This window comes from Mirounga angustirostris, unplaced genomic scaffold (assembly GCF_029215605.1).
Source record: "Mirounga angustirostris isolate CCGP_5_RB_7025 unplaced genomic scaffold, mMirAng1.0.hap1 SCAF_3, whole genome shotgun sequence".
Lineage (NCBI taxonomy): Eukaryota > Metazoa > Chordata > Mammalia > Carnivora > Phocidae > Mirounga > Mirounga angustirostris.
Window position 1 is genome coordinate 170,916,457 of NW_026991711.1, and position 23,447 is coordinate 170,939,903.

The 23,447-nt window shown below is 34.6% G+C and overlaps 1 protein-coding gene across 1 annotated transcript in view; it reads right to left on the reverse strand.

Annotated features, from left to right (window-relative positions):
- Positions 1-23,447, reverse strand: part of LOC123838506 (receptor tyrosine-protein kinase erbB-4) — a 950,771-nt gene that overhangs the window by 322,684 nt on the left and 604,640 nt on the right. The gene's annotated exons all lie outside the window — the stretch shown is intronic.

Here is a 23,447-nt window from a genome sequence, read left to right on the forward strand (position 1 = left end):
TTAAAGTCAGAAACAAAAAAAAAGGAAAGAATCCTAGACAACTCCAAGATTTTTATCCTGAGCAACTGGAAGACTATACTTCACATTTACAAAAATGGGACAAACTATAGGGGAAGCATGTTTAAAAGGAAAAATCAAGAGCTCCATTTTTGGACACATTAAGCTTAGAGATACTTATGGGATATCTGCTGTCAGGTAACTACTGATACTCCATCAATATTCAATCTTTCCTCCTTAAAAACAGATCTCCTGAGTTTTACCTGGGCATATTTCTCAGTCTTTGTCAAAGTTTGATTTGGCTGTGTGACTTAGTCATAGGCATTGGGGTTTAAGAGAAAATGAAGTATGCCAGCTCAGGATTGTGCCCTTAAAAGAATTATATGTATGTTCCTCTCTTTCTCTATTCTTGTCTTTAATGTTAAGAGTTGTCCTACCAACCCAATCATCTCCATCAGAGAGATTAACTGATACATGGCTCATGTCAGTATATTTTGGGGTCTCTTTTTTATAGAAGCTTAGCTAATGCTTAACTAAATATAGCATCTAAGCAAAGATATCAACTAGGCAGCTGACTACTGTACTATGTAAGTCTGTGTTCAGGGGAGAGTTCAAGGATAGAGACATACAAATGGGAGTCTTTAGCATCTAGATGGTATTTGAAGTCAGGGGACTAGACAAAGTGCTGATGTCTAGCATTTTCTTCAGACAAAAATCAATTTTCTCCACATTCATGTATTTACTTCATGATGACGAAATAGGCACTGAATAGCATGGCTTTTGCTTTAATTTTTCCCTTTGATTGCTACTCCTCAGAATCATAATATGAAATGCTGGAAAACATACATAATATTCATAAAGCCCAGAGTACGAAAGTGATCTTTAACCTTGGAAGGAGAGCAAGTCACCTTATTTTACTATTCATTATTCTACTATACAGGGACCAGACTCGTTTTTATGTTCTACTTGGATATTTAGGATTACAGTCTTAGTGATAAATCCCATGGGCTTCTATCTTCAGAGATCACATACAGAAGAATCTAGATGGCAGAGATTTTCTATTTGATCAGGTAATACGTATTTTTTAAGTTAAATCTGAATGACTTAGGCCAAGTTTTATCTTTCTAGAACCCATCAAACCCCACAACTCCCCATGGTGTTGCTCATCTTTCCAAATCACATATGAATATAACTGAATTGGCATTGATAAGTTTTTGAGTTTGGGAATGTAGGCTAAAAATCGTTCTTCTTGGAAGAACTGAATCCTTATGCAAAATGTCATACAGCATGTTTTACCTTGCAAATTTGTTTACTTTGTACACATCAGCCACTGAAATTTCATAGTGAAACTTTAGAGCCTAAATCTATGCATCCTCCCTTCTCTCTTTACTGAAGACTGGAAAAAAAACCAAAACATATTTAGGTATCTCCTTCACATACACTGTGTATCACTTTACACAGATAGCACAAGAGAGGGAAGGGATTAGAGTTTCACCAGACAGAAAGCCAGGGTTTGAGCTCTGGAAGTTTCAATAGACCATGAAAGGTTAAGGACAACTTGGGTACTAATGACTATAGGCATAAACATTTTAGGATATTACAGTCATAGTGACACTTTTGTCTTTCAATTTATGTTATGTAACTACCTAAATTTTCCTGACATTAATGTATCTATTGAAAACCTTGTATCTTGGGACTACAGAGTATAGTATTGGAGATTTTTTTCTCCTCTAGTAAGGGACACTGGAATTAAAAACTATTAAAGAGATTTTCCCCTTATTATTATACTCATGATTTCAAATCTATTGAGGGATTTTGGCTCACAAAGTCTTACTTAATAAAGTCCTTCAATAATCCACTATGGGAAAAGAATCTATACAATTAAATAAAATCACAAACATGGCTTATTGTATATCAATGTGTATATACCAAATGTATATGAATAAGTTTTATTGGGTCATGAATCTGAACACCAACTGAATAAGGTTGTTCCAAGATTCACCCAGCTTTTATGAAACCTATTATTCTTATCTGACATTACTGCAGTATAACAGACCATAGTGACATTTGATTACATTCTGTTTTATTATTGCTATGTAGCAAATTGTTCTTACTAATAAGTGATAAAAATACAGAGGCAACTGTAGTACAAACATGAAGACATCTATTGTCCTTTTTGTGAGGTAACAGTGTCCAGAAGTGTATGAACAGCATAGGCCTGGCCGCTTTATTTAGCTCATCTTGAAATAATGGTATCAAAAATAGAGAATTCATACGTTTTACAAGGTAAATAAAAGCACATTTCTAAGCTAAAAAAAAAGGAAAAAATTGCATGCTTTAACTATTTTATCTGTAACTTAAAAACTGACCACAAATGTAAAATACTAACCAAAAATGTAAGTTTATATCCCATGTAAGTTAATAGAATATTGTAAGCACATAAGCAATTTATCCTCAGTACTGATATTAATATATGCTTATTTAGTTATGATGGTATGCAATGTATTTATAGTGGAAGAATATTCTCTGCAGTAAATATCCATAAACTCTTTGAAAATCATGTATTTTTCCATTTCTCTTTTTGATAAATAATCTTCTGGCAGTGATGAGGTGTAACAATGTAGATTTAATTTATGCATTCAATTCCTTTAATATTGTTATTTTTCCACAATTGTTTTAAGATTACAATTATATCTATATCTCCATAAATATCTATGTGTGTGTCTGTGTTTCTCCTGTGTGTGTGTCCATTATTTTTATATTTAGGTACTACATATGAGGGGAAGATAACTAAGATAAACTAATCAGAAAATCTTAATTTAACTCCCAGTTCATGTATTTTTCAAAGGTTGGACAACCCTTCTATATAAATTAACTTAGTAATTTTAAATGGTCAAATCTTATAGATGATTGGCTTATAATTTGATTTTGCTTTTCCAAGAGTCATAGCAGTTTTACCCTTCTTGCCATGTCACAAAACATTATATTCAGATTTTTATTATTCTGTTTAAACCCATTTCCCATTATCTAGATGGTAACAGCATTGGACCTATGTCACCACTAAAATGTATTTAAAATTATTTCATAAGGGAACAGGAGGTCTATACATCACATCTCTTATTCTTCTCAAAGAAAACTTTTACTAAAAACAATGTGACTATATTCTTTATTTTCTTCATACTTGACAAAACAGAGAAGTGCCAACCAAATTGAACCATTTCTTGGTAATAACCATCATCCCTGTTTGGGAACATCACAGCCTGCAGGGCCAATGTTTATGAGAACAAAATACATTTATTTTGTTATAGATTTCCAACTATCTGTTTTCATAGAAAATGACTCCATAATTTATGTGAGTAAGGAATATTTGCAGCTTGCTGTCTGTATTTCAGAAATATTCTAAAATGGGTATAAGCTAAAAATGAATGTCAATTTGGAGAACTCCATAGACTGTTTTCTAAAGTGAGTTTAATTTCTCTGACGAAAGGGTGAACATCTTCATTTGGCTCTCCTTCACAACTCAGCACATCAGTATTTTATTAAATATTCTTTGATGCCAACATCTGTTTACATGATTTGCAGAAGGCAATGCAAAATCAAAATAAATAATGAGGAAGGGAAAGAGGACCTAAATGGTTGAAGTAAAAACAATAAAGAAACTAGGAAAACTGTTCAAGATATTGCTTTATCCTCTGACTCTCTCAGCTGTGCAAAATTAAGATACAATGTGACCTCATGAGGCTATTGTGAGGAATAAATCAGGAAATCTATGTAAAATATTAAACGGAGAATGTGCCCTTTTGGGAATAATCAATACACGCTTTAATACATATATAATATTTGTATATATTAATATATAATACATTTAGTACATATTTAAAAGCAATAAAATATTTCATGGTAGAACAAAAGTGGAACCAGACTGGGAACTACTTATTACCCTCTCCAACTGGCTATTCAGTACAGTGTTCACATATGGGGCTTTTTTCTTATTTGTAAAATGAGGAAATTAAATGCAGTCATCTCTAAATCCCTATGAGTGTATAAATTAGAAAATAAACCAAACCAAAAATTTTTCTTTGTGATGAGATTAAGGATATAAAATGAGAAAGTTTTAAATGAGAAAAGAAGTAAAACAATAGAAAAAGAATAACTTAACAAGACATCATAAAGTAAAATTAGAATCAAATAATAAATGGAGAAATAAGGGAAAACAGGGCAATACTCAAGGCCAAAAGATACAAACTGAAAGAACAATGATACAAAAGGCCTTGGCATAATAAGAAACAAAACTTACATACATGGAGCCTGTGCAGGCCAAGCTGAAAGAACAATAATGAAAACAGATATTCAAAAGAGAAAAAAAAAATGAATAATACATTTGCCAGGAAGCCAAGATACAGAAGAAAAGCATGAAATTACATGTTGGGTGGAGGACTTACTTCATGTGACTTAAGTTTTCTGTCAATAGAAAGAGCATAACCTTCCTTTTCTTTTTTTTTTTTTTTTAAGCAAAGGTCAGCTTGTCTTTGGGGTATTATTCCATAAGTCCTTTTATAATTGAAGTAAATGAAAACCTGGAATCAGCCCTACATTCATAATATGAATTATAAGTTTTAACATATTGTTATATAACAATCAGAGCTATTAAAAGCCGCTGATTAGTCAAGTCATCTATTTTTTAAATTTTTATTTAAAGTTTCTCTTTTAAGGACTCTGATAATTCATTAGATATTTTTCAAATAACTACAACACAGCAAGAATGTTCAGAGATAGAAATCGGACACATACCTGTCTTTGAGGGGGTGTTAATCAAGTAAGTAGACAGATATGAAAAACCGTTATAGGTAAAATGATGAAGATGTATGTATAGACATAAATGTTTATAAAAATGGAAACAAATTCATAAGCAAAGTTGCACATATACATACGTAACATATATATTTTACACAAATACAGTCCAAATAAAACAATAATTTGAAACATAAACAGAACAGAAGAGTAAGTGGCTTTTTTTTTTTTTTTACAGAACATGTTAGCATGTGCATTCTATGTAAAATCCCAATCATGTTTCCTTGGATATCTTCTATCTTTATATTAAAGGTTTCCAAGAATTTTGGTGAACACAACTGAAAAAGTTAGCAGGGAGAAGAGACAAAGACTCTGGAGCAGAAGTCAGAATAATATTGGCTTCTTCTCTGATATAGATATATCTGTCCAAATATGTCAATCAATTTATTTCAGCTCTTTAGACTTTGTACTAAATATGAATAATCCTTTCTTATAAATACTTGTTTTTTTTGTTTGTTTGTTTTGTTTTTTTTGTCCTAATATTAGCACCAAGCCCTAACTTCATGGCTTTTGGTACTTAAATGAAGGTGGTGCTGCCCTAGCATTCCTTGGTGGCTAATGATTTATTTTCCCAACTCAGATTACACCATTTTCTCATGGCAATCATTTACTCCCTTCAATAATGATCTTAATTAAAATGCCACAATAACATTTTATCCTGTATTAGGTTATTTTTTTAAAATTTCATTTAACCAACCTTTCATCAGAGACTTTATCACATATTAAATATTTTGTTTTAAACAGCACGTAGCAGCCAAACTGACAGAGCCGAAAGTATATACCAAAATCCAACACTCTTATTATTTAGAGAGCAACTTCCTTCCACGAAATTCATATCCACTGAAATACACAATTTAATTTAGTTATATATATCTAAAATACCATGAACTGATCAGTGGTTCTAATTTACCTAGCTTAAGTAATAATCATGAAGATAAAAGTAACAGCAACATTAAAAGTCAATGTACTAACATGTCTTGAAATCTTCTTATCCCAAGATCTGTACTATTTTAAAAAATATTAACTTATTAATTCTTCAATGCTTTGAAGGTTTTTTTTTTACTAAGAACCTGATAAAATTATACACAAGATATTTAATAGTAAACTAATTTATACTATATCATTTGCTTTTATAATTTCATTTATTCAACTATTCAAATCTAATCAAACTTAAATATGATTTTATATAATCTTTACTAAATTAAAATATCTAGGATGCTATCATCTCAATTAGTGAAAATAAGCAAAGTTTATGCCATTGGATGAATTTGTTTTTAAGTAGTGTAATTAATGGGAATACTTCATATTAATGTATAGATTTTATGTAAGCAGAAGAAAAATATAAAAAGTGTTAGACTATGTTATATAGTATTATTATCAAGAAACTGGAAAATAAAAACAGAAACAAGATATCATTTTCATCCAACAAAATGGTTAAAAAGTTTAGGGTCTGATCTAAGTTAAACATTAACAAAATTATATAGATTAATGATACAGAAAGCCTTGGAATAGTATGAAACAAAAATATGTAAATGTTGAAATATGTTATCTCATTTATTTTTTCTATATATGTGAATCTGTTTAACCATTTTGCAGTGCAATTTGAAAGTATCTATTAAAATATAAAGTGCCCATGTACCAATTTTCAACAGGGATTCTAGAGTAATATCTACACATGTACATAAGATGTTTTTAAGAATGATTAAGGAAAAACACTGGAGATAAATATTCTGTTGATGAGAACTGATGACGTACTTATACCATGGTATATCAATACAACAAAATATGGACTGCTAAAAGGAACCAGGTAGATCTATATGTGTTAACACTTAAGGATTGCCATGACCTGTTTATGAAAATGAAAAAAGAAAACTTATAGAAAGAGATCTACCAAGTTGATACTAGAGGTTACCTCTTAGGAGGGTCTCAGGAATGAGTGAGGGGTTGTCAAGCCTGGGATGAGGATCCTAAAACCAAGACCCTCTGCAAACCTCCTACTAGGGATAGATTAGGATTTAAGAACAATAAACTGAGCTGAAATGTCCTTGGAAAGGTTTGGAGTTTATGAGTGGCTTATTTCCTTACATTAGCTCTAGATTTTTAGACTTTTCTGAATGTAGTTATTATCCTTTTTCCCTTCCCATGGAGGGTCATTATATTCCTCAAATCTTCCCACAGTTATTCCTTTCCCAATCAATAAGTAGCAGAGTTCCAGCTGGGTTTGTGACTTACCACATTTAAAATTCAGTTTTTCATATGGCAATTTCCATAGTAATTAACATATTTGTCAACAATAGAGAGTAATAAATCCTCCCTCAAGATTTCCAAGCTCTTCCAACTGAGAAAAAAATATTAAATCAGGGAGCAAGTGGCTAACATGATTACTTAGGTCAGGTGACCTTGTATCTAAAATAACTCCTTATGTGAAGGAAGAGAGGAAAAGGAAAAAAAGAAAAAAACCCTCTCATTTCCATTTTCCCTTGAACTCATCTTCTATCACACTCTCCTACTGCACAACCCCAAGACATGGAGTACAAGGACAAAAAGCTAATTACTTACAAAAAGAAATTATCAGATATTCTTGCAAAGAAGGCTAATGGGACACCAGGGTGGCTCAGTCGGTTAAGTTTCTCACTCTTAATTTTGGCTCAAGTCATGATCTTGGGATCCTGAGATCAAGCCCTAAGTAGCTCCGCGCTGGGCATGGAGCCTGTTTAATATTTTCTCTTTGCCCACCTTCTCCACCCCCACTCAGCTCACATGCTCTCTCTCGCTCTTAAAAAAAAAAAAAAAATAGAAGGCTGAGTATATACACATTCTGGAACCAGACACCTGGGTTTGAAATCTGAACCAACCACTTACAAGAGTATTGGGCATGTTTTTTAACCTCTTGATGTCCTCATCTGTAAAATGTCCTAATATATTTTTATCAGTTTTAAATGAAATAAATGTCCTAGTATGTTTATCAGTTTTAAATGAAATAAAATTTATAATATTCTTGGCCCAATGCCTGGCTATTTTTGTTTACTAAATAAGTTTTAAAAGAGACTTGCAAAATCATTTGCATTTTAAATGGATGGGCTATTTTATAAGGATTTATAAATTTCCTATAACATTTAATGATAGTATTCCCCCAAATTATAGAGTCACATGATATCATAGAGGGAGAAATCCAAAAGCAAGCCAGCAAAATAGATGTTTATGCCATTGGATGGCATAGCAGTCACTTACATAAAAATTAAAGACAATAAAAGAATGGGCGAAAGAAATAGAAAATAACATAAATGTATAGGAACATGCCGAGTGCTTATTTAATCCTGTCAGGTCTCCTGGTATGTATCCACTGGGGCTCCCAACATGGAATAGTTTAAAATTGTCACTGACCACAGGAAGAATTAGTACTTTTTACTCTTTTTAATCCACAACAGTTAGTCTTCAGATTTTATCAGGCATAATATAAAAGTGATTAGTGCTCAGGTTCCTCAGAAGTGTGGAGTTGTTTATGATTCCATTTCCAGGCACCGTCTGTGATGGAGATCCCAGAGAATAGCTAGAATAGGGCTGAGGCAGGCAATTCAATATGTAGACATACTTTCAGATGTTGCAAAGAAAAATTTCATGACCTCTGACAAATCCACTGATTACAATCCTGGAAAATAATACCTATTCTGCAAAATCTTCCTGTAAAATACATAATATTATAAGCGATCACTAGTCTTTTTGAATTGTGCAGAAAACTATTCCATTTTGCTTAAGGACCTGTCTCCGTGTGTGTGCATGAGTGTGTGTATATGTGCGTGTGTGTAATAAATCATAACTCTGATTTAAGCTTGGTTCTAAATTAATCCACTGTGGTCAAAAGACAAAAATCTGGCAAAAATTACTATTGTTTTTAAAAATGCAATTGACGTAAGCACTGACACAGAAATGTCATTTGATTTAACTTACAGGCAATTATATAATAAGGAATGTAGTCAAATATGTCCAGCTCCAAAATAATCCTTCAGGCTTATTGCACGTTAGAAAGCATCATGAATCTGTTACTAAACTCTTGCATTATGCTATAGCTTTCACCTTTAATAGATATGCAAGTCAAGATTATCTTTATTGAATATTTTCATTTCCACTCCTAAAATCGAACCAATGCATATCATCCTTTTTCCTATGCTACATGATAGATCTCATGGGTCTTAACAAGAGTATCCACTCATGCAGTGAAATCCTGAAATGTGTTACATTTCATTTTGAGCTTCTTATTACCCCTACCATACAATTAATTATTTTTTGGAATCAAAGAATATAAAACCTGCAACTCAGGCTGCCAGACTGGCTTAGTCAGTAGAGCATGTGATTCTTGATCTCAGGGTTGTTAATTCAAGCCCCACATTTGGCATTGAACCCACTTAAAAAAAAAAAAAAAACCCAAAACCCTACAACTCCAACATGAATGCACTACCATGGCACATTTTAACCTTGACTAGAACACTGCAAGATGAGGTTGTCAATATACGACACAAAACCCCTCATCTCTACATGGTAAGCACTTTTAAATCATTTGGAAAACAAAAAGCTGGTAGCTGCTGTTAGTAAGCTGTTGACATTTAGGGGGGAGCTGTGACTTCTTTTACAGTGTTCTGGCTATAATTTTGAACTGACTCAAGCCTATGAGCTTTTTTATATGTCTGCAAAATTTTCTTTTGTACTTGTAGGATGATATGTAATTAGAGAGTACTGTTTATCACCTCATGTACAGATCTCTCTGAACATGATTATGATACAGTACAAAGTATAGAGCTTCTGAAAATACATATTTTGTATTTTTTCTTAATATTAAAATGTTTTTATGGCACATTACAATCAACCCAAATGTATATTTTTAAGCACAATAAGGCATTCAATATAAATATGCATTTAAGATAACCAATATGTTTTTGCCTATGTGAGAAATAAGTAAAAACTTGGTGCCAACCTTTCTTTTTAATCATCTTGTTGTGTCTTTCCTCATATTCAGTTTCCTGATAAACACTATCACTTCTCACACACATTACTAAAATCAGTTCCTTTCCTTGCATAACAGTCAAATCTTTAGATTGAACTTCAGTTGTATTGTGAATTTCTTTTACTCAAGACTTCCCTTTTTCTCCTTTCTTTCTTGTTATTAACCATCATAATATATTTCTGGGAAAGTAACCACTATTCCTGGCCAGTATGATCCCCTCATTCCATACATACAGCTTGGAGTGCTGGACCTGATACTTTGAATTACATCTCTGAAGAATATGGGCTGTGAATTGGGATAGGATGAGCCTTGTTTTTGAGACAGAAAGGATCAAAACTGAAAACAAAATTAAACAGACTGCCCAACTGATGTGTAAGTCTAAAAATCAAGTTAGAAAGACCATCCATCTCTCCATCTACCTATCCAGTTAGCAAATTTCCATTCCATCAGTGAATGAGAGAGGAAAGGTCCCTGTTCTCTTCAAATAAACATTCTAAGGGAATAAACACACAATAAACAAGTTAAAATGAAATGAATATTATTCCTTAATTTAAAAAAATCCATAAATAAACAACAATAAAACTATCAAATAAAGATAAGGGCTATGAATGAAATCAAACATAATTTTAGAGTGACCAGTACAGAGCAAGGGAAGGGGTGCTGGGTTACTTTAGATAGGATTATCAGGGGAGGACCCCCTGGGGTCATATTTTTTGTACTGAAAATTGAATGATAAGAAGGAACCTAGAGGGGCGCCTGGGTGGCTTAGTCGGTTAAGCAACTGCCTTTGGCTCAGGTCATGATCCCGGGGTCCTGGGATTGAGCCCCACCTTGGGCTCCCTGCTCAGCAGGGAGTCTGCTTCACCCTCTTCCTTTGTCCCACCCCCTTCATGTGCACACATTTTTTTTCTCTCTCTCTTCCTCGAATAAATAAAATTTGTTTAAAAAAAGGAAGGAACCTAGATTACACTTACCTTGATGAGCACTGTACAGGATTATTGAATCATTATATTAGATACCCAGAACTAATATAACGCTAAATGTTAATTTTACTTCAATTAAAAAAATAATAATAACAAAAGAAGGAAGCAACCATGGAAAGAGTTGAACAAAGAAAGAACAGTATTTTACTATCTACTACCTTATTTCATCTACTTTAAGGTACACATTCTTCATATATAAGTCTCTCTAAAATTGGGGTGCATGTTATAATTGCTACTAGCCAGATGATAGTCATGAGGTCATAGCAGTTCTCTGCACTTGTGTGAACTTCCTTGTTATTTGTGATGGTATGATAGCACAACTTCAATGCCATGATTTTTAAGCAAACAAGCCATTTAGGGACCATTCGAGAAAGAATAGGAGTTAATTGGGACTCGTTGTATAAAAACCTTGCACTAACACTATCTGGTGAGGTCAAGAAATCACACTCATCTAACAAGGCATAAACCTTGTGGAATGATTGGTAACAGTGTGGAAGAATATTCCAAGAACTAAATTTTAGTGTTCAACCAATTCTCTGATGGCCCAATGAAAACAAACCGTTGAAAAGTGACCATAGGGGCACGGGAGTGGCTCATTTGGTTAAGCATCTGACTGTGGATTTTGGCTCAGGTCATGATCTCAGGGTTGTGAGATCAAGCCCTGCCTAGAGCTCCGTGTTGGGCGTGGAGCCTGCTTTAGATTCTGTCTCCGCCACCCGCTCCCCACCCCATGGACACAGGCATGCTCTCTCTCTCTCAAAAAAAAAAAAAAAAAAAAAGTGACTATGGGTTAGATTATTCCAGTGGAAAAACATCTTAGATGTTTTAACCAGTATTTTAAAATTTTTTATGTATGCACAAGAGTGACATGATAAAAACTACATCTAAACTTCTAATATTAAAAGGCCCTTTGAATATATGACAAAAGTCCCAAGTGATATGAAAGAATTGTATTATAGTTTAACTGTCAACATTTTTTCCTATTTAATGGTACATAAAATAACAGCTCATCTTAAAACTGATGGTACCTTTTTTTAAGATTTATTTATTTATTTTGGGGGGTGAGGGGTAGAAGGAGAGGAGGAGAAAGTCTTAAGCAGATTCTGAGCTCAGCGTGGGGCTCTATCTCATCACCCCAAGGTCATGACCTGAGCCAAAACCAAGAGTCAGACACTTAACTGACTGTGCCACCCAGGTGCTCCCAAATTGATGGTATCTTAATACTGAGATCATTGCTCTTTCCAAAGATCTGCCATGTACAAGTAAGTAAGGCAGACATGATCCCAACATTTACAGGGTTCTCACCCTAGTAGAGAATAGAAAAAGTATAACTGAGTAAATTTAATAAATTGATAATTACAAATTGTGATAATTACTACAAAGACAAGAATAAAAACAATTATGCACAGTGCATATAAGTGTGTACATGAAAAATGGGACGGGTTGATGAATCTAATTTAGATGTATGGAGAAGTATAGATTGTTGGGGAAAGCTTGTCAGAGGTTATACTCAAACTAAGACTTGAAGGAAGAGCCAGTCATGCGATAGGCTGTAGAAGAGTATTTCAAGGAAAGGAAAAAGCATATACAAAGTAAAATGTTTGGTGTATTCTAGGAATAGAAAAACCTGGAAGACTGATTAGTTGAAGAAAAAGGAGAATGGCATGGAAAGGTTGGGATCTGGTGAAATGCATGGGAGGCCGAATGTTCAGGACATTGTAGACAGCATTCAGAATTTTTTATTTTACTTTAAGTGCAAATGGAAGGTATTGAGGGATTTTGACTGTGGGAGTGACATCATCAGAACTATTTTTTAAAAAGAACACTCTGGATACCCTCAAGAGACTGGATTCTAGGTGGGCAATGGAAACTAGAAGACCAGTAAGAAAGCTACTGCAATTGTATAAGTGAGAGCAAATGATGGCTGAGACATGGATAGCAGCAGTGGAGATCAAGAAAAAAATTGGATTCTAGATATAGTTTTAGACAGTCATAGGACTTACCAATGGATTAGATGGAGACTGAGGAGAAATAAAGGTGACTTTGAGGTTTCTAATTTAAGCATTCAAATGTATGATGATACCAATTTCTGAAATAGTAAAACCAATGGATAAACTGGTTGGGAGGTGGGAAATGAGGTTCAAGGGTTTAGCTTTGGAGATGCTAATCTAGAATATATGTTGGTCATTCTATGCAAATTCTATATGTACATTTGTATTTATGAATCTGAAGCTCAGATGTAAACTCTGATATAATACTGAACTTTTTTGCAAATAAATAAGTTAGCACAGTATCTGTTAAGTCTAACAGAGGAGGATGGGTGTGTCAAAGAGACTGAGCACAAAACATCTTGAGAGGATATCCATCCAACAGAGGATGCATAACATGGAGACAAATGATAGGATATGACATTATCCATTGGATTTTACAACACGGAGTTCACTGGCATTCTTGAAAAAAATAATTTGGTTGAATAGTGTGAAAATAGAATGGGAGAAAATGGTAAGAGATAACTCTGAATAAGTTTGGCTGTTAAAGAGTGGACAGCCACAGGGAAATCCAAAGCAAGAGTTATAAAGTGCAAACACTAGGCAAGGCTTACGGCAGTAGATCTTAATGAGATGGGAGGGGAGAGTATATCTTACACTGTCTTACCAAGCAGCAGAAAATGAAAATGTCCAAGTGAAGCTAAGAGGTGGCATATAGACAAAAACCTTCTCCTAAATGTCCACAAGTAGATCTGGTTTTTTAGAATTACTCATAACCTCATTTTTTAAACTGAACATTGTTCCAGTAAGGAGAGGCTTTATCAAGTTTGCCATTCTCATGGAAACCCCATACTAGGTTCCTCTGTCTGGGCTCCTATTAAAAGATTTTTGGAAAGGCTTGCTCAGATTGGTTCTCTACAGTCCAGGGGAAACTCTGGGCATCTTGAAGCTGCTGGTAGGGACACTATTACATGTACCAGGCCTTGAGAAATGACACTTTTGTGACCAGATAGTTTTCCAGGGATTAGTGTGATAACAGGGAATACCATAAATTTTCACTTAGAAAAGGCTATATTACATTCATTATCCAGTAAAATTTAGATAATGAAAAAATAGAAAAGCAGATAAAAGATAAAGTTATCAATTGAATATTCTATATAATATTTATTTCATCAAGAGTGCTAGATACATATTAAGTCAATCAAATGAATATAATGATTTGCTATAGATTATGTTTAGACAGGTGAAACAAAGTGGTAACACCTCATGGTATACAGAGAGAAACAGAAAAATAAGAACAAAAAACATCGTGGACAACAGTGTGGGATACGAGCAGCAGTAAGTTGGTAGTATCTCTTTGGTCATGGTCAGATAGCTAAGAGTCACATATTTATAGTAATAAATGACATAAATGACATCAACTCTTTTAGTGTAAAGGAAGTGAAACAAAAGTGATCTTAAAGACAGAAAAGGGGCCAGGACTGAGGACTCACCTTTATCCCCATCCATCAGTTTCTCTCTCTAAGCTACCATTATTTCTAAATCTTTGCCTGAAAATACTTTTTTCTCTTTTCATGGCATTAGTAGAGTGTTTGAGCTTGAGAGGGTGGTTAAAAAATTGGTAAATAATAACTGCTTAATGACAGAACAATAAATTTCATGGTTTCCTTTACATCACATAATCAATAAGAGTCTCCAAGTCAAAGGCAATAAGAAAGCTTTGAAATTCAAAGGTAGTTGGAGATAATTTGTTACACACACAGTGAAAATATACTGACTAGTATCAGCCATCTAGTTGGTAGAAAAATACTTTCTTATAAAATCTGCCTTGCTAAACAGGCACTAATATTAGTGAGATTTTGCCAAGAGATAAACCTTAGAAAGAGTGACTTGTTATTTTTGTCAAAGATGTAAACAATACCAAACTATTCCTGTTCCTGTTATTTTTGAAAGATGGAATGAAAGCACATTGGAACTAAAATACAGATGTTTTTTAAAATCATATAAATAAATACGCAGTGATATTTAATATTATCTAAGATTATAGTACTTTTTTGTTTTATCTTTGCAATATGTATACTCTTCCACAATAAATAGAGGATGGTAAAATAGGAAGGCGTTTCCATATCATACTTTTCTTTTTCTTTGGTACTCTTTTTTTTTTTCTTTTGTACTCTTGATTGCAGAACGTAATAAACTTATTTTTAATTGGACGAACAGATCTTGTAATACTCTGCATTTAACCTTAAACTCTACTCCTTGCCTCAATTAAGCAGAACCAGATAAAACTGGAATGCAGTGCTAAGGAATTTCAAGTTTCGCAGCCAGCTGAAAAGTCAAAGGCCAAAGAAAACCGTGATCTATTGTGGAGGGAGAGACAAAGAATTGCTGAAGGGAGGTAGTTAAGTCAGTGGGCTATGACGAGGAATGTCTGAAGGCCACATAAGTGCCAGCCTTGACAAGGCTAATACCATAGCTGTGTAGTCAGCAGGACCCACGCGCACTCCTTTTTTCCTTTCTCCGCTCCCTTATATATTCCTTTTCAATTCTATATTGTTGGCCATAAGCTGGTGGACATTGCCAGAAAATGTAATGTCAAGCATAACTAAGTACCTCTAAAATAAGAACCAACTTTACACATGACACATATTCACAGTAGAAAATTCTACAGTTTGAATTTAGAATCACTGAAACACAGACTAAGAAATCATTTTTGCTTCAGTGAACACCAAATTACTTAAATAGTAAGTAAGCTCTTGTTCCTTTTCCTATCGTGATCTTAAATAATCCCAACAATTCAAATATACATCATTAAATTAATGTTTTTAATGTAATGCATTGATTACCAATTCCTTTGCCATGGCTATTTTTTTTTTTTTCTTGAAAAAGCTGGAGAATGTATTGGATGAAGCCGTCTGTTATACAAAATAAAATTCATTAAAATGTGATGTTGAGTTGAGCTTGTGGATAGAGAACACTTTTCAGTTTGGTTACCAAAGCCAATAAAACATACTTGACAAAACTACTGCTAGTTTGTAGTCTTACCTTCCTTAATCATGGAAGGTTTAGAAACTTCAGAAGTTATTAAGAAAATTGTTAAATTGAAAAAGATAGCATGTACACACTGTAACAGAATATGTGGCATTTCAAAGTACCTAATTATGTCTTCTGCATATGTTCTCTTCAAAAGCAAATGATTTTGTGTAATGTTCTAAGTGAAGAATCAATAGAAATGGATTATCCTCTTTTTTAAGATTTTTTTTTTTTTTTTTTTTTTTTGAGAGAGAGAGAATGAGAGACAGAGAGCATGAGAGGGAGGAGGGTCAGAGGGAGAAGCAGACTCCCCGCCGAGCAGGGAGCCCGATGCGGGACTCGATGCGGGACTCGATCCAGGGACTCCAGGATCATGACCTGAGCCGAAGGCAGTCGCTTAACCAACTGAGCCACCCAGGCGCCCGGATTATCCTCTTTTTTAGATGGCAAAGGAACAATGTGAAGCTGACCAATCCATCTAAATCTTCTTGGCCACAATTTAAAAACTTTCAACAAATATTTACTGGGACCTATTTCATCCCAAGGGATCTTCCAAATGGCCCAGATTTTCTGTGGCGGAGTGGAGAAAGCAAAGGATTATACTCCAAAGGTACCATTTATGAGACATTGGAGGCAGAAGGTCTGAAATTCCAATTTAATTATGCTGAGTGACCAAGCAAACCTTTGTAACTGTAAGCACAGCTATCTAATCTATAAATACGTTTACTGAGAAAAATCAAATGATAGGAAGTATATAGTGGACATCCAATAAACTTCGGTTCCTGCTACAGATTCTACTTTAAGCTCTAAAATTTGGTGATACGGAAATCAGAGCCAAGCTGGAAGTTGACCCATGATGTTTAACTATATATTATATTACATTGATAATATGACTAGTGTCAAATTTAACATGCTGTTGAATGAACTTTCTCAGCAGTGCTGATAAAGCTGCACTCATACTGTCTTACCCAGTGCCCCAAACTGTAGAACATTAATTATGCAATCTATTGCAATGGACAATGGGTTTTAGGTACTGTACATATTTGCTATTATTTATTTTGTAGTAGAACGTAAGGAGTGTGTTCAAGTGGGGAAAAAATGTTCTCTACTGCAGTCATATACCTGATATATTTAATACACTGAGCAAATACCTCCTCTCTGAGGCAGAATTATTTTCATTAATAATCATGTGGTAATCATTTTCTTGATTTGTTCTTTGGTTTAAAATAATTGATATAAAATGAAGAATCAATTTCAATTTGCAAGATACTATTCAAAATCAGTAAAACAAGTCATATGTGTGACCAAGAATTTGCCAGTTACCAAACAAATTATTGTATCTTGTACTTTGCACTGTTTTATTATTTTGTAAATTTAAACACAAAGGCCCAAGTAACCACATAGAATAATAGACTTGAAATAACTCAAGCTCTATTACTTCATCTTTATTTTTTTTAAAAGGTTTTATTTATTTATTTGACAGATTGAGACATAGAGAGAGAGGGAACACAAGCAGGGGGGAGTGGGAGAGGGAGAAGCAGCCTCCCTGCTGAGCAGGGAGCATGATGCGGGGCTCGATCCTAGGACCCTGGGATCATGACCTGAGCCGAAGGCAGACGCTTAACGATTGAGCCACCCAGGTGCCCCGTTACTTCATTTTTATAATCATGCACCAATTGCTATCATTGTTCGTTTTGAAATTACAGTTGTATGTAATACCACATCCTCAAAGGGATTAAACACAGGGATATGTAATAACACATAGTCTGGTCACATGAACCACACCCAGAAAAAATTTAAATCATTTTGAACAAACTTATCCTCTAAACTAAAGTGTGCAGTCAAGTCTCTGTATGAAGGTGTCAATTGTAGAACTAGGAGTTCTCCAAATTAATTTCTACATAAACAGTATTTACAAAAAGATAAGTAAATTGTGTTAATTTATTTTATAAAGATTTTATTTTTGTATTTGACAGAGAGACAGAGAGAGAGAGAGCACAAGCAGGGAGAATGGCAGAGCGAGAGGGAGAAGCAGGCTCCCCGCTGATCAGGGAGCCTGATGCAGGGCTCGATCCCAGGACCCCGGGATCATGACCTGGCCTGAAGGCAGATGCTTAACTGACTGAGCAACCCAGGCACCCCAAATTGTGTTAATTTAAAGCTTGCATATATATTTTTAAAACTCAACAGTAACCATAGCACTTTTTTTAGAATTTTGACCAATAAAAAATATTTTTCACTGAGGTGTATTTTACACCTAACATGGTTTAAAATTCATGATTTGTAATAATAATTAAAAAGGCAGGCTTTTCTTGTTTTATATTCTCCAACATTGTACCCCCCTTATGTATGCCCTCATAAGTCCACCCTTGGTATCATCACTGCTCCAGTGTCAGAGTTTTACTAGGTTAAGGTCTTATCTTTCCTGCACAGCCACAGAATTAATAAAGGGTAACATTAGTTGCTGTCCTAAGAAAGTTCAAAATAATGGTCCAAACATAAAAAGTTAGAAATTGCTTATGTAAATCTAAAAAGTATTTACATACCCCATACGTAAGGGGGATATAGGGGATATTCCTGATTGGTGGGCAAGGATTTGTGCTAGTAGATAGGGGTCTCCTCAGTTTATCAGGGATCCTGGCTGATGATCAGTCTGTGGCCTTGAACCTATAATTTTCAAAGAGTCATTTTCATTGCAATGGAGAACAGGGGGCACATACTTGAAATTCTTCTATAGACTAGGTTTAAAAGTACCACATGACATTTCCACTTACATTTAGTTGTCTTAAACTTAGTTACACAACCACACTTAAGTAAAAAGGAAACTGGGAAATTAGTTCTAATTGTCTCCTGGGGAGGGAGGGTACGGTATTGGTGAGCAACTAGTTGGCTCTTCAACACCTACTTTAAACCCTTTGTCTGATTTAGGAAGAATTTACCCCAGTCCCTAATGTTCCATAAGCATCAACGTAGCATCTTCACCTTTTCCTGTAGAACCAGCCCTCCATATGCTGCCATGCTACTTGCCTTAATTAAAATACATTATAATCGAAAGGACATGAGATGTTGAATTCCAGGTACCCTGAACAGAATTTTATAGACATTAACTCCTTTCATCTCAGCAACTAATGTAATCCAATGTTCTTTCATAGAAATCTTTTTCCTAATGACCCATACATGCTCCCTAAAGACTTGGTAAACACAGAAGTATGATTATATGACTGCTATTATAATTTTCTCACCCTCCACTCAACCCACTCAAACCCTAAAAATGAACGAGGAAAGAAAATCACTTTGTGTTATACCATCCCTATCTACTTTAGTACATTTACTACAAACTCAATCCAGTTTCATGCCCAGGTGATCTACGCCCTCACTTTGCTCCATGGGAGGCCCCTTCTATCATCATATAACCCAGTTACCTCCTCTTTGACCAACAAACCAGACATTTCCAAACCTACTTCCTTAGTCCACTGCTTATTCATTTCTCTTTCCAGAGCTCTTCCATCTTAGATGATACTGAGTCAATGTGATATTAATCTATGCCATTGGGTATTTTTTTTTTTAAGATTTTATTTATTTATTTGACAGAGAGAGAGACAGCGAGAGAGGGAACACAAGCAGGGGGAGTGGGAGAGGGAGAAGCAGGCTCTCCGCTGAGCAGGGAGCCTGATGCGGGGCTCGATCCCGGGACCCTGGGATCATGACCTGAGCCGAAGGCAGACACTTAACAACTGAGCCACCCAGGTGCCCCAGCCATTGGGTATTAATACAGAAGACCTGCCAAACATTGAATATTACTCTAGTGTAATGAGCAAAATTTCATAAGCCATGCATGACAAAGCTAGACTACTTTCTTTATGACAATGTGGACTTGAAGCTAAATGGGGTACAAAATTTTAATAGAGGTGACTTTTGGTTTTTGTAGATGACTGCAAGTAGGACTTGATTAAATTATATCTCTTAACATAAGTGCTGCAATTATTGATAGGTTCAGGTTGTAGAAAATAGAATGGTTAAGGGCAGAATGAAGATAGTGACTTATTGGTTAAAGCATGTTGTGTGCCTGGTTTTGAAAGTAAATGCCATAGATATTATTTTTAGTAAGTTAAAATAAATGACTTGTTAATGTGAAAATTTAAATATAATGTGAATATATTTTGTTCATTTTACACAAAAATACATATTTAGCTTCATTTCATTAATTAGAAGAAATAGACACTACACTTTTTCAGAACATAAAGGTATAATAATACCACCAAACCAATGGAAAGGACATTTGCATTTACTTCTGGCTTCTGAAATAATGAGCATGTTTCATCTCCTGGCCTATTTATGTAACTAATGAGATTCTAAAGTAAACAGAGACAATCACCAGGCTCCACACCAACAAAATGCCTTCAAGCATAAAAGCATGATAGCATATAAGCTTTAGATTCTGGGAAACACTAATGTAGAGTGAGCAAAATAAAATATTAGACAAAGTCCAAAACAATCGGGTTCTACGCAATGACTTTAACTCTATGCCTTTTGAAAAGTCATTTTTCCTCTCAAGGTCTCACCTCACTGTACTGGTTGGTTGGTTTTCCTTATCTGTAATTAGGGAGTTGGTCACTTCCATCTCTAGCATAGGATACTTTCAGAGTATAAATACTACTTAACCAATATAACTGTTAGGAAAATAACAGTATTATTTTATTATGCAATCCTTAGTACTCACATAGTAAATGCTCTAATAATATACAGTATTTAGTATATATATAAAGTACTCTAATAGTATTTACTATGTGATTTCTTCTATTAAATAGATGAATCTTCTTTTTTAGTGCATACAGTAGTATATCAGTGACATTCACTTATCACATAATTCTAAGGCACTCAGACAGAGAAGGGAAAATTTAAGCATTTTCTATCCTCCTGAAATTCTGAAACAGGTCTTCTCAGAAACAACACCATTTAACATGGGTCACACACCTAGAATCTTCATATAACCCCACAGTAGCAAAAATGATTCACTAAGGACAGAGGCAGGGCACTGATGATTTGTTAAATTTCACTGAGACCTTTGGGTGAGTGAAAAAAATCCTGTTAAATTTCATGCCTTGAACTTCATCTGTATGTAGAATTATATTTTTGAATTTCCCCTGAGAATAATAATTATATCCTTTTATCAAGAGTGGGTTTGTTCTCAGAGGAGCCAATCCCTCCACCACCCATCCTAGGGAATAACACTACCATTGTCATGTGGACAAGCCAGCAATGTGAAAACAGAGGGCTGCACCTGTTTGTTCGTTCTTGTCAAATGCCAGCCTGGGGGCTACCCCTAGTAAGAGAGTTTTGACTTCTAAACCACAGAGCAACAGAAACTCTTCTGAGAAAATCTTTTGTGTGCAAACAGAGGTTTAGCAGCATGCTTTCTTTCTGGTAGGAAAAAGAGCATGCCTCCCTTACCATCAACCTTCAAGATGCATTTATCCTTTGCAAGCTCAGTATTATGAATAATGATATATTAAGCTTCCCATGGCCATCCAACTTTAGTTTAAGAGTTAAAGATGAAGGATTTATGACAAGAAAATGATATTAGCACGATATCAAACCTATGTTTGTCTTGCAAAGAAGTAATTACTTGAATCACTTATAGATGCGTTGAATTTCTGTCATTTTTAAAATAAATCTTAGCTTTATATGGTGTATTGAAAAAGACATTTAGCAGAACATGTCCTCCTAATCTACAGCTCTCAAAACAATGTTCTAGGTGTAAGGTTAGGATGATCTGAAGCCTGGTTTCAACCTTTGATTGTTTAAGTTAAATGCGCAAGGGACAGAGTGCTTTTAATTGCTCCCCTTTGGTAGAAGATAAGTGTAAATCTCCTAATAGTTTTAAATAAATAAACACATAAACCAATAAGTAAAAAAAAAAAAAAAAGCTTAGGTGCATATAATAGGTATTCACTTCAGGGCCATTTCTATTTTTTTTTTTTTTTTTTTTAAGATTTTGTTTATTTATTTGACAGAGAGAGAGAATATCGAGAGCAGGAACACAAGCAGGGGGAGTGGGAGAGAGAGAAGCAGGCTTCCTGCCGAGGCTCGATCCCAGGGGCCTGGGATCATGACCTGGGCTCGATCCCAGGACCCTGGGATCATGACCTAGGCCGAAGGCAGACGCTTAACGACTGAGCCACCCAGGTGCCCAGGGCCATCTCTCTTTATTCTGTCCTTAGTTAATACAGTTTGTGATCTCAAATTCTGGGTATGTAATTTCACAAATCCTGACTGTTGTTTGTGGCAGCTATCTCTGTAGATACACAGAAGTTGAACATTTATCTTAAGTGAAAAAAGAGAGAGAGAGAGAGGGAGGGAGGGAGAGGTGTCTAAGAGACAGAGAGATAGAGTTGTGTGTGTTTGAGGGAGAAAGAGATAAGAGAGGAGAGAGAAAGGGAGGATACGATTGTATAGTTCATTTGTAATTTACTCTTTTTCTTTTGCCAGGATGTTTCCAAAGAAAGTCATGTGTTTTAAAACATTAAAAAAAAAATTAAAAATTTTAAAAAAAGAAAGAAAACCGAAAGGGTTCTTGCAAGACAAACCCTAGAGCACTTTGAAAACATCAAATAAAACCCCTCCAGCATGTTCTCCCCATGTGACGCCTTTGTACATTCATTTCAGCCTGTGGGCACATTTCCGGACACACAAAATGTTTCAGTACCATGCTGACAGACATAAACACATATGGATTACTCATTTGCCATTCTGTGTATTGAATTGCATGCTGTTTTCTATAAAATTAATTTTATATGAAAATGACTTCTTGGAAGCCAAATATTATTTCAGATCATGATTAGAAAAGTAGGGCTATAGCTAGCTGATCATATTGTTCCTTGGATACGTGGCAGTGACACAGAGTGTGTATGGTTACGCATCATAGTTAGAAACGACATATACACACACATTAATATAGGTATGTATCTGTGAATGTATTCATATATATGTATATAAACATACATGTTTCTATATCATATTTATATGGAGATCTTATATATATGTATACACACACAGCCTTTTTTTTATTATCTTTTTATGAGCCTATTTCTCTACGTCGCTCTCTGATCTTCTAATTTGTCTTTTGCTTTGTTCTAGGCATGTGTCAGTGTTTATTTTTCTTTTTAAAACTTCGAAATAGATAGGACCTGTCCACCCGTACGGATTTATTATTATAATCATTTTACAGAAAACTGATTCTGTAACCTAACATAAGCAGCAATGTTTTGCATACTACAACTTTTCAGTCGCAGAATTCCGATTTGAAGCAAAAATATAGAAATAGCTATTAAATATGCTTTCATGCCACACACGTAAGAGAGACATGGTCCCCTTATTTGTATTAAAAAACCTTGGTCTTACATACAGAGATAAAAGCTATGTTGAAACTTTTACAGCAGTTCTATGCAATCAGGGGTCTAAGCTGTCATTTCTCTACCTTACATATAGGGTAAAAGAATATATACAAACATATGAAATAAATCTACAAGCATATGTAAAATGCCACCGAGGTGCCTTCCCTAGGCCTTTATCTTTGAAGTAAGGATTCTAATTTTA